We start from the raw sequence: 12,417 nt of genomic DNA on the forward strand, positions 1-12,417 counted from the left end.
GTAGAGATGTTTGTTCCAACTATTAGGTGAAAGGGAAAATCCAGTATTCTCGGTTGTCTCTTCTTAAATATCGTGTACAGTGTGTCAAAAGTAGCCTTCGGGTGAAAGGAACAATGATGTGGCGTCACTTGTCAGAGTCTTTGCAGCTACCCCCTTAAGGCGGCTATATCAAAGGCGACAAATAATTTATGTTATTTCATATCTAATGTAATTGGGGTCATTAGAGGTCATCGTTCTGCCCCTTGATAAGTATACGTTTGAGTGACACACAGTTTGTAAAGTAGTACATAACTGATTAAAAATGTTAATTACAAACCATAATTGGGGTTCTGACTAATACTGTGTTCAATATATGTTTAATTATTGACTTATTAGACCAGAACATTTGCTCAAAATGTGCACTCTACTAAAATGTACTTGACCATCACACTTCAGATTCTTTCGCAAATTCAACAATTATCCAACACGTCAGACCAAATACGATCAGCGCAGTGGTTAACTCTGAAACGGCGAGGAGCAAGATTAAAATCATAATTTGACATTTTGCACACGATATAATAGTTTGTATATCTATCTCGTCTGTTTAATTTGTGTCCATGATCGTTGATTGTATGGATCAGTTTGCAAACAATAAATTATATGGGTAACTTTTGCCATGATTGTAAACTGAACTGAAAGATAATATCTGCAAACGCAAACTTGAATACTTGAATCTGAGTTCAGAAAAATGGGTTTTCCCTTCGAAATTCTATGGTCTACCTGATTTCTGCCAGGTAGGCTGCTGAAACGTTAGCAAACAGACCTGACCTTGTTTGCAAATTTGATGGAAATTTCCTTTCAGATGACATAATATTTTAAAAAATGCTTCTTGCGACATAGATCAAGCAGGGATTTAAATAAGGCTGTTTACACCAGAATTATTAATTACTATTATAACATTTGTCTAGTGGAATCAGTCTTTTAGTTATGTTCAGTTATAATTTAAAAGGATCTTTTTATTAAAGTTTTCATTGAAATTACAAAGTGTTTATTGACTTTAGGGATAAATCACTTTGTAGGAATTATTGTGAATTCATTTAAGGACATTCTGGGTCACATCGGTGAGATGCGTCAATACTCTTAGTATAATAGACCATGACATTTATTTGCACATTAGCACATTCAAGTTTATAATTCATTTTGGAACACCAGTGGAATTTATTCGAAACACTCTGTACCGTTTGGACTTGCGATAGAACTTTTAGGATCATTCGGAACTTAATTCATAATATTGTTGTTGTAGGGTTTAACGCCATTTTTCAGCACACGATAGGCTATACATGGCTGCCAGTATTAATAGTGGAGGAAGAACCCGGGAAATCCCCGGAAAGAACCACCGACCCTCGAGAAGCTACTGGCAAGCTTTCTCACATACCCACGTGGGCCGAATCCGAGACTCGAACCTACGCAGACAGAGGTGAGATGGCAGTGATCCGTAACGGACAGCGCTTTAGACCACTCGGCCACTCGGGGCTCCCCATAATATTGTAATTTATCTTTTAAATGTTTACTTTGTATTCTAGGTAATTACATTATTTATCGAATTTTACTAAACTTGTTGGCTTCGCTTTTTTGTGTTACGTCAGTTACAACCATGGAGTCGTAAGAATAAATAATAACAAAAATATACTCAATATAATCACGTGGATGCAAATATTTAACGAGTTTTAATATGGAGGAAACATTGTCGGTATCAAGAGATAGTCCTCATTTTTTTTAAAAGTTTCGCGGGGATGTTGAAAATTTCTGAAATTAATACCTGTCGTAGACGATCTACTTGTTGGATTGTTGATGACAAATAGAACCAATGTATAGGGCACACATTATTGATAAAAAAATAATAACAGTTACAATAGACTGACAAAGACTATCTCTGTCTCTTACACAAATTTTAAACAATCGTGGCAACAAATTAAACAGGTCCAAAATGAAATAAAATACACTGGATTGAAAGAGTAGCTATCTGAACAATCTACTTACACATTGCACATTCAATCAAGGAAAATATATATACATACAGTTCTTTGTTATTCCACAGACAATAATATTCCGGTGTTTGAATTTCCGAATCAAATTTCAAGAAATGTCTTTGTCCAAGAATTTTGTATGAGCATTCAAATATTTCCAGGAGAAAGAATTAATCTTTTAGAATCTAAATAATGGGAAAAAAATGAAAAATTTGTCTCAGCTGGTAACAACAGAAAAAAATAAATCACCTTACCTTCCAGTGTATAGAGGCATTACTGAGATTATTTCTGTATAGACAAAGGTATTAAACATGACTACTGCGCAATTCTGGTAAAACCAGAATTTCTAAATAGAGGCTTTATACATTTAAAGCCATTCCCAGTATGAACTTGACAAAAGCCAATCATTTTACTCTGAGAATAAAAAAAAAAGAAGTTGTTTACTACACTCAGTGATGTCTGAACCAAGGTCGGGAACAAATTCAAAAATAGAAACAGTGTTTATATTATTAGATGTTTATGAAAAGAGTCAACTCAAACTGAATTTTCTGAAAATGCCAAATCAAGTAAATAAGATCACGTTACAATAATATGTAATGGAATAATTATTGAAAAAAAAAACAAACAACTAACGAACAGAGAATTAATTAAATCAGATATAAATTAAATCAGATACATGTAACAATATATATATAAATTGTTAAGTATATTTGATTTGATTTCTATTTGAGTTAATTTGATTGACTGTTTCTTAATTTTAATTTTTGTTATTCCATTACATGCTATTATAATGTAACTTTATTTACTGCGATTGACATTGGCCAGAAATTCAGTTCAGTTCTGTTTGACCTGACTGTTTTTCATAAATAACTTTATAGAGACATTGTATCTAATACTGACCTAGTTCATGACATTGATTCTGAAATCAGTGAGAGTTGTAGTAAACAACTATTTGATCATTTTTAGTCTTTCTCAGAGTAAGATTCATAAAGTGAAATCGAGGTCATACTTGGAATACGTGACAAATAACATGTATCAATTAAGTTTTTTTCCAGTGGATTGATTCACATCCGGGCATCTGTTTTGCGTTTTGCGACAAATGGTCAATGTTCAGTGGCCTAGCCTTTGCAAAATAAAAGTATGTTTTGTAGTCAATTATCTACAGAATCTTAAGAGAACAAACAACAATTTAACTCAGTTTTGCAAATGGAACATGCAAAGAGATAACATTCAAACGTTTGAACTGAAATTGAGTTTGATCAAAATGACCAGAAACAAAACAAGAAGACATACGAATTATTTGTAAATGGGTCTAAATCCTTTGTCATAAGTTTAATTCTTTGTACGTTTTCGTCTGTCTAATTAGCAATTTTCCCCGACTGACAACTTGGACAATTTATAAATGAATGCATGACGATTACATGACTTCAGACAGAAGATACTTCACTGTATGTTTGTTACTGTAGCTGTATGTGTCTCTTATCTGCCTTGAGTATAAGCTTCATAACATTGCGATATATCGATTTCAGAAAGACTGCGCTCGAAGTACGCGTGCAGAGAGGAAGAAAATAAGATAAAGAGGAATAACAATGGGTAATTGCTTAATAGTTAAACAAATCTAGGCCGTCTTGTTTCCTACATATAATTACCCCAAATGTGAGCCAGAAATACCAGATAACTGTATAACCTACATTGGCAATAATGATTATTTTATAATGAGATTAAAATGTATTGAGTCAGAGGGGTCGGACATTATGAGGGCTTAATAAAGAAATACACAGTAACAAATTAAAGTTTGGACTGAGTGGAGTTATGCATGCTAAAGTTTCTGGTTGAATGGGCATATAAGCGGCTCAATTAGGTGTTGAAGGTAGTTAGCTACTTGTGAAGTTGATCGTTGGAATTTTAGTGGGTTTGCCTCAACATTGGCAAGGTCACGTAATTAACAGTGACTGCATCGATAGCTCATACAGTCAACAGTGACTACACCAATAGACCATACCGTTAACAGTGACTACACCAATAGACCATACCGTTAACAGTGACTACACCAATAGACCATACCGTTAACAGTGACTACATCAATAGCTCATACAGTCAACAGTGACTACACCAATAGACCATACCGTTAACAGTGACTGCATCGATAGCTCATACAGTCAACAGTGACTACACCAATAGACCATACCGTTAACAGTGACTGCATCGATAGCTCATACAGTCAACAGTGACTACACCAATAGACCATACCGTTAACAGTGACTGCATCGATAGCTCATACAGTCAACAGTGACTACACCAACAGACCATACCGTTAACAGTGACTGCATCAATAGGCCATACAATCAATAGTGACTGCATCATTAGACCATAAAATTATCAGTGACCTCATCAATGTGTCATAAAATCAACAGTAACTGCATCAATAAGCCTTATAATTAACACTGACTACATCAACAGACCATACAATTGACAGTGATTACATCAATAGGTCATATATTCAACAGTGACTGCATCAATAAGCCGTACAATTGACAGTGACTGCATCAATAGACCATACAATTAACAGTGGTTGCATCGATAGGCCATACAATTAAGAGCGACTGCATTAACAAACTCTACAATTAACAGTGACTGCATCAATAGGCCATACAGTTAACGGCGACTGCATCAACATACGGTACAAATAACAGTGACCACATCAATAGACCATACAATTAACAGTGACTACATCAATAGACCATACAATTAAGAGCGATCGCATCAATAAACGAAACAATTAACAGTGCCTGCATCAATAGGCCATAAAATTAACAGTGACTACATCAAAATACTATACATTTAACAGTGACTGCACCAATAGTCCAAGCAATTAAAAGTGACTACATCAATAGACCATACAATGAACAGTAACTGCATCAAAAGGCCATACAATTAACAGTGACTATATCAAAAGACCGTACAATTAACTGTAACTGCATCAATATGTCATACAATTAACAGTGACTATATCAAAAGACCATGCAATTAACAGTGACTACATCAATAGATCATACAATTAACTTGACTACATCAATAGACCATACAATTAATAGTAACTGGATCAATATGTCATACATTTAACAGTGACTATATATTTAACAGTGACTACGTAAATAAACCAAACAATTAACAGTGACTACATCAATACACCATACCCATACAATTTACAGTGACTTCATCAATAGGCCAGGCAAATCACAATGACTACATCTTTAGACCGTACAGTTAACAGTGACTACATTATTAGACCATACATTTAACAGTTACTACATCAATAGATCATACAATTAACTGCGACTACATCAATAGACCATACAAATGACAGTACCTACATCAATAGACCATACAGTTAACTTTGACTACAACAATAGGCCATACAACGAACAGTGACTGCATCAATAGGCCAAACAATTAGCAGTGACTACATCAATAGACCGTACAAATAACAGTTACCACATCAATAGTCCAAACAATTAACAGTGACTACCTCAATATAGCGTACAATTAGTGTGACTGCATCAATAGACCATACAGTTAACAGTAATCACATCAATAGGCCATACAATTAACAGCGAATATACAATTGGCAGCGACCGTTTGAATAGGCCGTACAATTAACAGTGACTATATCAATAGACCATAAAATTAACAATGACTGCATCAAAAGGCCATACGATCAACAGTGACTATATTAATCGACCTTACAATTAAGAGCAACTGCATCAATAGGTCATAAAATTAACACCGATTATATAATTAACAGTGAATACATCAATGGACCATACAATTAACACTGAATACACCAATAGTCCATACAATCAACAGTGACTACATCAATGGACCATACAAATTTTACTGGTCCTGGTAATTTCACTGACGCTGCCAGCTGGTGGCTTGTACAAAGAAGTGTTCATACGTAAAACTTTTGAGGATACAAATTAATATATATATATATATATATATATATATATATATATATATATATATATATATATATATATATATATATATATATATATATATATATATATATATATATATATATATATATATATATATATATATATATATGTGTGTGTGTGTGTGTGTGTGTGTGTTATACAGAGTGGTGCTGAAAGAGATACAAAAAGGAGATTGATGGCAACAAAACAACATAGTTTAGGTGAATAAGATTTGTTTAAACATCGATTGAACAAATTGTTAAATCCCATTCAAACGTTGTAGACAGTAAGGGAAGAAACAACGCAATATACAGACGTATTTTACGACAAATTGAACAGAGTTTAAACCGTGAAATAAATGGTTTAGAAAGCGACATGCCAAATATTTTTAAAAAAAATACAAACGTAATTTAGAATCTCAGCTTCAACGGGTACGCAAGACTACACGAATCAGATCAAGCAAATTGCTAAACAGATTAAATGTCTAAGTAATAATATTTGGGACTAAAAATACTCATCCGAACAAAAAGATAACTGCCAACGCTAATGTCCTGTCAGAGTTGCAGGAAAAAACTATATATCAAAGATATTCCAAAAGATTTCGGATAATAGGATAATAAGAAGTCTGAATATAACATTGGAAGCTATGAAATTTAATTACGACGGATCAATTAGAAAATGAAAGGATCAAAACGATAACATATGTTACATTTGCCTAATGTCCTGTTTTAATTCATCATGCCCCTGCTTAATTTACTTTTGCATGTTTGTATTTTAGCGTCTATTTCCGTTTAAGTCGTATCAGTACTACCATCTAATGCAGTCTTCTTTGTATCGATTTCAAAATTTTAATGTATCTGTTTTCGTTTGTTAATAAAAAAATCAGTTACATCATTTCGTATACGTTTCATCCTTTTGGAGGTTTCGTTTAATACCACGTCGATATTTTAAATTATTCAATTATTTGTATATTCAATTATATCGTATGTATTCGCTTAAAAGTTTAGTCCAACTGCAAACCATACAAAAACTCAGATCTGTCCTTGTATAATGCATCTGTGTATATGCAGTTTGTTAGGAGTAATCAGTGGAACAAACCCAATAGACGCATTATGCAATGACACTACATAGTCTATGTTGTTTTTTGTATAGCTGGATTCGACTTATAAGCGAATGTGGACGATATATTTGTTATTGCTCAAACTCAAAATTTAATTTCTTGTAAATGTAAAGACTGCATATTTTTTGAATTTTCTTTTACTGATCTATAATCTAATTAATATAAGACATTATCAACGTATCCATGTGGGGTTTACATGTTTCGAAAAAATGAAGGAGAGTTAGAGGGGACGTTGTTTTTGAAGCGGATTACAAAATTGATGTCAGCAATAGGAATACAAAATTGCAAAATAGAAAAATGTTATTGAGTGACACTCTTGCTTTTGCAAACAGTATTAATATGGATAATTATTTTAAAATAATTAATTGAGCAGGGTACCAGACTCGAAGTGGCGGTGTTGATAGTGGTGGTGAGTGTGTGGGGTAGATATTGGATACCCTGGTTCATATTTTGAGACGGGGTCATTGATTGTGTAATCATCATGGGGTGTTTCTTTTTCATTTTCCCAGACTTTCCGCTTTTACGTAGATTGTGTTTTCTACTGGGCCAAAGAGTACACATGATAATTTTATTTTGTCAAATGATAACATAAATGTTTATGGAAAACCAATTAGTGTTCTCAGTGGATTAGAGCGTGAGTACATGACAGCTAAGATAGTTGATGGATGCTGATATTCGTGTATCGGGTTCGATTTCAGCTGGGAACGAATTATAACTCTCCAACTTATTCGAATGGCATCTGTTATATTATATTATAATATATTATATTATATTATATTATATTATATTATATTATATTATATTATATTATATTATATTATATTATATTATATTATATTATATAAGTGAGCGCGTTTACGTGTATATATTACGATGGTCATATTCAACACTTTTAAGGAAACTTTTATGCATCATGTTTTGTAAATCAACACTGGTGTCAAGTCGTCATCAAGTATTACTAACTTCTATTTTAAGTACAATCAACAGACTAGGTACAACACTCATTTAATTTTCTCAGTTTTAATAATGCTTGAATGATACACTATTTCATTTTCAAATGTAATGTTTAAAATATATTTCAGCATACAGCAATACAGTACTACTAGAATCTAAGAACGATAACTACTTCTTGTATAGAGTTATCTTCTCAAGTTTGTGCAATTAGATTTTTAAAAAGGAAAGAAACGTGTGAGTTACATGATGTGTAGCGTTGAAAATAAGAGAAATAGTTAACAGAGACAACAACTTAAATGTAGATCAACTGGCCTTAAACACTGAAAATACTGAAGAAATAACATTCCGCTCATGGCAAAATAAAGCTGATATCAATAATTGAATATCAGATAGAAAAAATGAATATTTAGTTATCTTTTCATAAAAGAAGTGCAGTGGCATGCAAATGACATATTGAAAATATGCTAGGATGGGATCCATGGATATGTCCCCACCCCTTAAATTTTGACAATAGTTCTATGAGAAATATTATGATAAGAGAACTGGACTAATTTATGGCAAGGCGACGGATAAGATTTGACAGGAAAGACGGGTCTAGCCCTGTGTAATCCGGATATTAAAACCCTGGATAGACACGAAACTATCTGCACGAAATTAATGAAAGTACACATAAACACTAGAATTTGCACCACCAAGAAAATAAATAAAACAAAGCAAAAAAAAAACAAAAAAACAAAGCACAACAACAACAAAACAACCAAGCGAAAAACGCACAAAACTCACAACATTACTAAACAACAACCCTTAAAGCCTGTAAGTATTTTAATATCAGTGAATTTTTGTTTTGTACTTATATACATCTATTATTAAAAGCTGTTTTAAATTATAAAGGCTTTGGCATCACCTGAATTGAAGTTAGTATATATTTTAAATTTGTAAAAAAATAAATACGAGTGGAAATGTGGTGCTTAAAGCATTTTGTCACTCTTGAATCAGAGGTTGTTTTTCAAACGCTATAGTCCCACAGCTATAATGTTATGTATCATGACTAATGAGCCAGGTGTGATGTTGGTTGTTTACTGGGGAGAAGTTATTGCTTACTGGGGAGTAGTTATTATACAAACCGATGAGTTAAGGGTTAAGTCTGGACAGAATGTTCTGAAGTAAAGATCCTATAAAATACCAATTATAGTATCTTATTAAACGCATGCAATTGGTAATTTAGCTTAGTAAACCCAAAAATTGGTTTAGTACAGTTTTAAATAGCAAACTACCTACCATGTGAGGAAAATGCCGGTGAGTTTCAGTAAAAATAAGTAGTGTTATTATTAATTGTTCACTAAGATTGCTCACGCCATATCATGAAAAAAAAAATGCAAAATTTTACAGCCCAAGGAGATAATGCAATCTAGGTTGAACATACTTTGATGTTGACCTTAATGGGCTAGGTTAAAGTGACTCCTGAGCCAAGTGAGAGGTTGGGGTCTACACAGAGAGAAAGCTACTCTCCAAACCTAGTGTAAACGGGCTACATTCAACAATTATATCTGTCCTATAACTTTAAGAAAATTACACAAATGACATCCGTACGACGAAATGTTTTGAAATTGTAAATGAAAGAAATGAATCAATCATTTGTTAGTTTAACATTAGAACTTTTCTGCGTTCAGTTCCATATTTTTTATATTAATGCTATAAATACTAAAGAAAATTGACACAGAATCATTCTTCAAGAACTAACATAGATAAAAAGATCTAGCGCATTCCGTTAAGTAGTTGGAAATTCGAAACAATCTCTCCCTCCCCCCCATATATATAAAATCATTTATCCGTACGTTGTTAGACCGGGATGACTGTATTCTCCTTTTTATGTTCCTCGTTGTATGAGACTCATTTTACGGTCCTGTTTCCAATATAAAAGCGTTGTACAGTTTAACGCAGCAGGTATGATTTTATAATTATTAGTTTTTAAATCGATTCATTTGAGTCGGAGACTGTGATATCTCTTCTACGTTTTTAACTGCGTTCAAGTATCTTTTCATTTCAATCATGAACTTGATCTTTTTGTTGATAGTTGTGTTTGATATATTATAAAATCGTGTGAAAGCGACGGTGCAAGGCGATTAAAGCTAAATTTTCTTGTGTAATGTTTTATCTGAGGAAAATACCACCTGCAGGCGAGTTGTAATTTATACCACCAACGTATCTTACGTGCCAAAGTACTGAACTGCGCACTTTTAAACGTGTTTTTTTTTCTTCTTCTATCCTTTGGGGGAAATATATATAAAAAAGAAAAGAGAAGGAGCGTCCAGGCAATGAAAGAGCAACGACATAGAAACGGTGAGTAATAGAGAGATAGAAAATGAAAGTAACCAGAACAGCGTTGTAAGGGAAAAATTTCAACGGAAATAAACTAAACCTTGCTCCGATAAAGCGTCTCATGACGAGTTCATTAAGTCAAAATTGCCCCGATTACGCATGCCATGTTCATAATTGTATACGCTGGTAATTGCTCATATCTCTGTTGAACTCTTTTCACCTTGTCAGTAATGATCTATGCAAATTTAGACTATATACATTGTTGAAGGAGAATAAACGCATTTGTACTGGTTAAAAATTAAAAAATTCCCTTGGTTTAAACAATAATATAACTCATCTAGAAATATATAAGTGTAAAATAAAGAAATAACCTTCTGAGAATCGAGGAAGAAACACATTTACTAGAAGATGGGAGATAAATGTCACTCAAACTTACGAGAACGGTAATATGGATCGGGTATATCATTATTGTACGACGAGTTTTTAACGGGTCAATTGAAGCCAGGAATGAAACAGAGATGAGATTTAAAGGAGATAAAACACGTTTAGTGACAACATGAATTCTTCAATGAATACTTATATATGTTCTTATCGGGTGGGTTCACACCATACTAATGCTAGGTATTCAAAATCACAACGTTTATCTTTAATTGGGTGTAAAAACCCTGCCTGGATAAGATAGGGGTCCAAACCCTCTATAGTACCCTCCCCCCACACCACTAGCATGAGTGCACCCCTCCCCCTCTCCGTGGTAATAATAAGTGTTAAATGCGAGATTCTTTATCTTCAGTTTAACTGATAATAATTTAAGTGTTACGTACAAACAAAAGTTAACTTGTAATAGTCCGAGCGAGACCCACGATCAAAATTTAAGCTCTTTCTAAAAAGACAAGTAATGTAAAAATACACGTGGAGGAAAACTGTGCTGTCTATGATACAATGAAAATGATGATAAAATGTTGTAGATGCAAACAGTGGGTGGGACGTAAATGGAGGAAGATACACACACTGCCACAAATTAAGTCATGCCATTTTCCGAAATACTCCTAGTGCCACAAATCCGGTCATCCCGTTTTCCAATAAACTTCGATTTCTTTTTTATTCTTATTTGTTCAACAGAACCATGATATCATATATGTAACTTATAGAAAAAAGATTACAACTTAAGCTACGGTAGGAAAGGTTATTGGCATTCAATTATTTACCACTGTAGTACATGGCGCTTGAACGTCTCGAAAATTGATGGATATGTACGTTTAGGTAATCTGTATTGCTAAAAAAAGGATGTAGTGACATACAAAAAATCTTAAACATATTGGTATTTTAATGAAGTACTAGGAATATAATTTCGAGACCTTAAAAGGAAGCACATGAAAAGCAAACAAATAAAAAATTCTTCAGTACTGAGATCACAAACTCATCTTTAGTGTGCTGATGGAATTTTAAAAGGGTGCTTTGAATTAGGATGAATACAATGAATTATTTCATCTTATTCACTTCTCGTCGTCAGTTCTCGCCCGAATAACAGCAACCTGATTTTGAATGACGTATTATTCATCTTTGAAATCTGACTCCCAGTTTGGACTTTTGTCTTCTGATTTGTGACAAAACGACCCGAATGTACATTTCCACGAGACACTCCATTGTTTTCGAAAGTATTTTTACATGCTCGGCAATGGTTCTTAAAGACAATGGAGCAGCCATGGTTGAAGAAAACTTCCGTTCAGGTTGAGTGAATTTTCTTTAATAATTTGTAAGTCAGCCAGAATGATCGCTGATTAAATCTATGTGAATTATTTTTATGTATGTATTAATGTTTTGTCAGAATATATTAATAGGATGCCTCGTAATGTGTTTTAATATAAGACATTGAATTCGTCCTCGTTACAGTAAGTTTTAAATTTACTGTACAGTTAAAACAACATTTTATTTCCTCACTCTTCCGCTTTGTGTGTAATGCATTGAGATTCTTGTTCCAGGTAAAATCTATAAATTTCATATTGAACTCAAAATTTAAGACAAAATCCAGCAACAC

General features: G+C 33.3%; 1 long non-coding RNA gene across 1 annotated transcript in view; it reads right to left on the bottom strand.

Moving 5' to 3' along the window:
* LOC149779452 (uncharacterized) overlaps nt 1–12,417 on the bottom strand; it is a 24,813-nt gene continuing 12,396 nt past the window's right edge. Inside the window, exon 3 of the long non-coding RNA XR_016415655.1 lies at nt 1–163. This is a non-coding gene — a long non-coding RNA (uncharacterized LOC149779452). The remainder of the gene's footprint in view (nt 164–12,417) is intronic.

The sequence above is a fragment of the Sinohyriopsis cumingii genome, chromosome 17 (genome assembly GCF_028554795.1).
Source record: "Sinohyriopsis cumingii isolate HCF-2022 chromosome 17, ASM2855479v2, whole genome shotgun sequence".
Lineage (NCBI taxonomy): Eukaryota > Metazoa > Mollusca > Bivalvia > Unionida > Unionidae > Sinohyriopsis > Sinohyriopsis cumingii.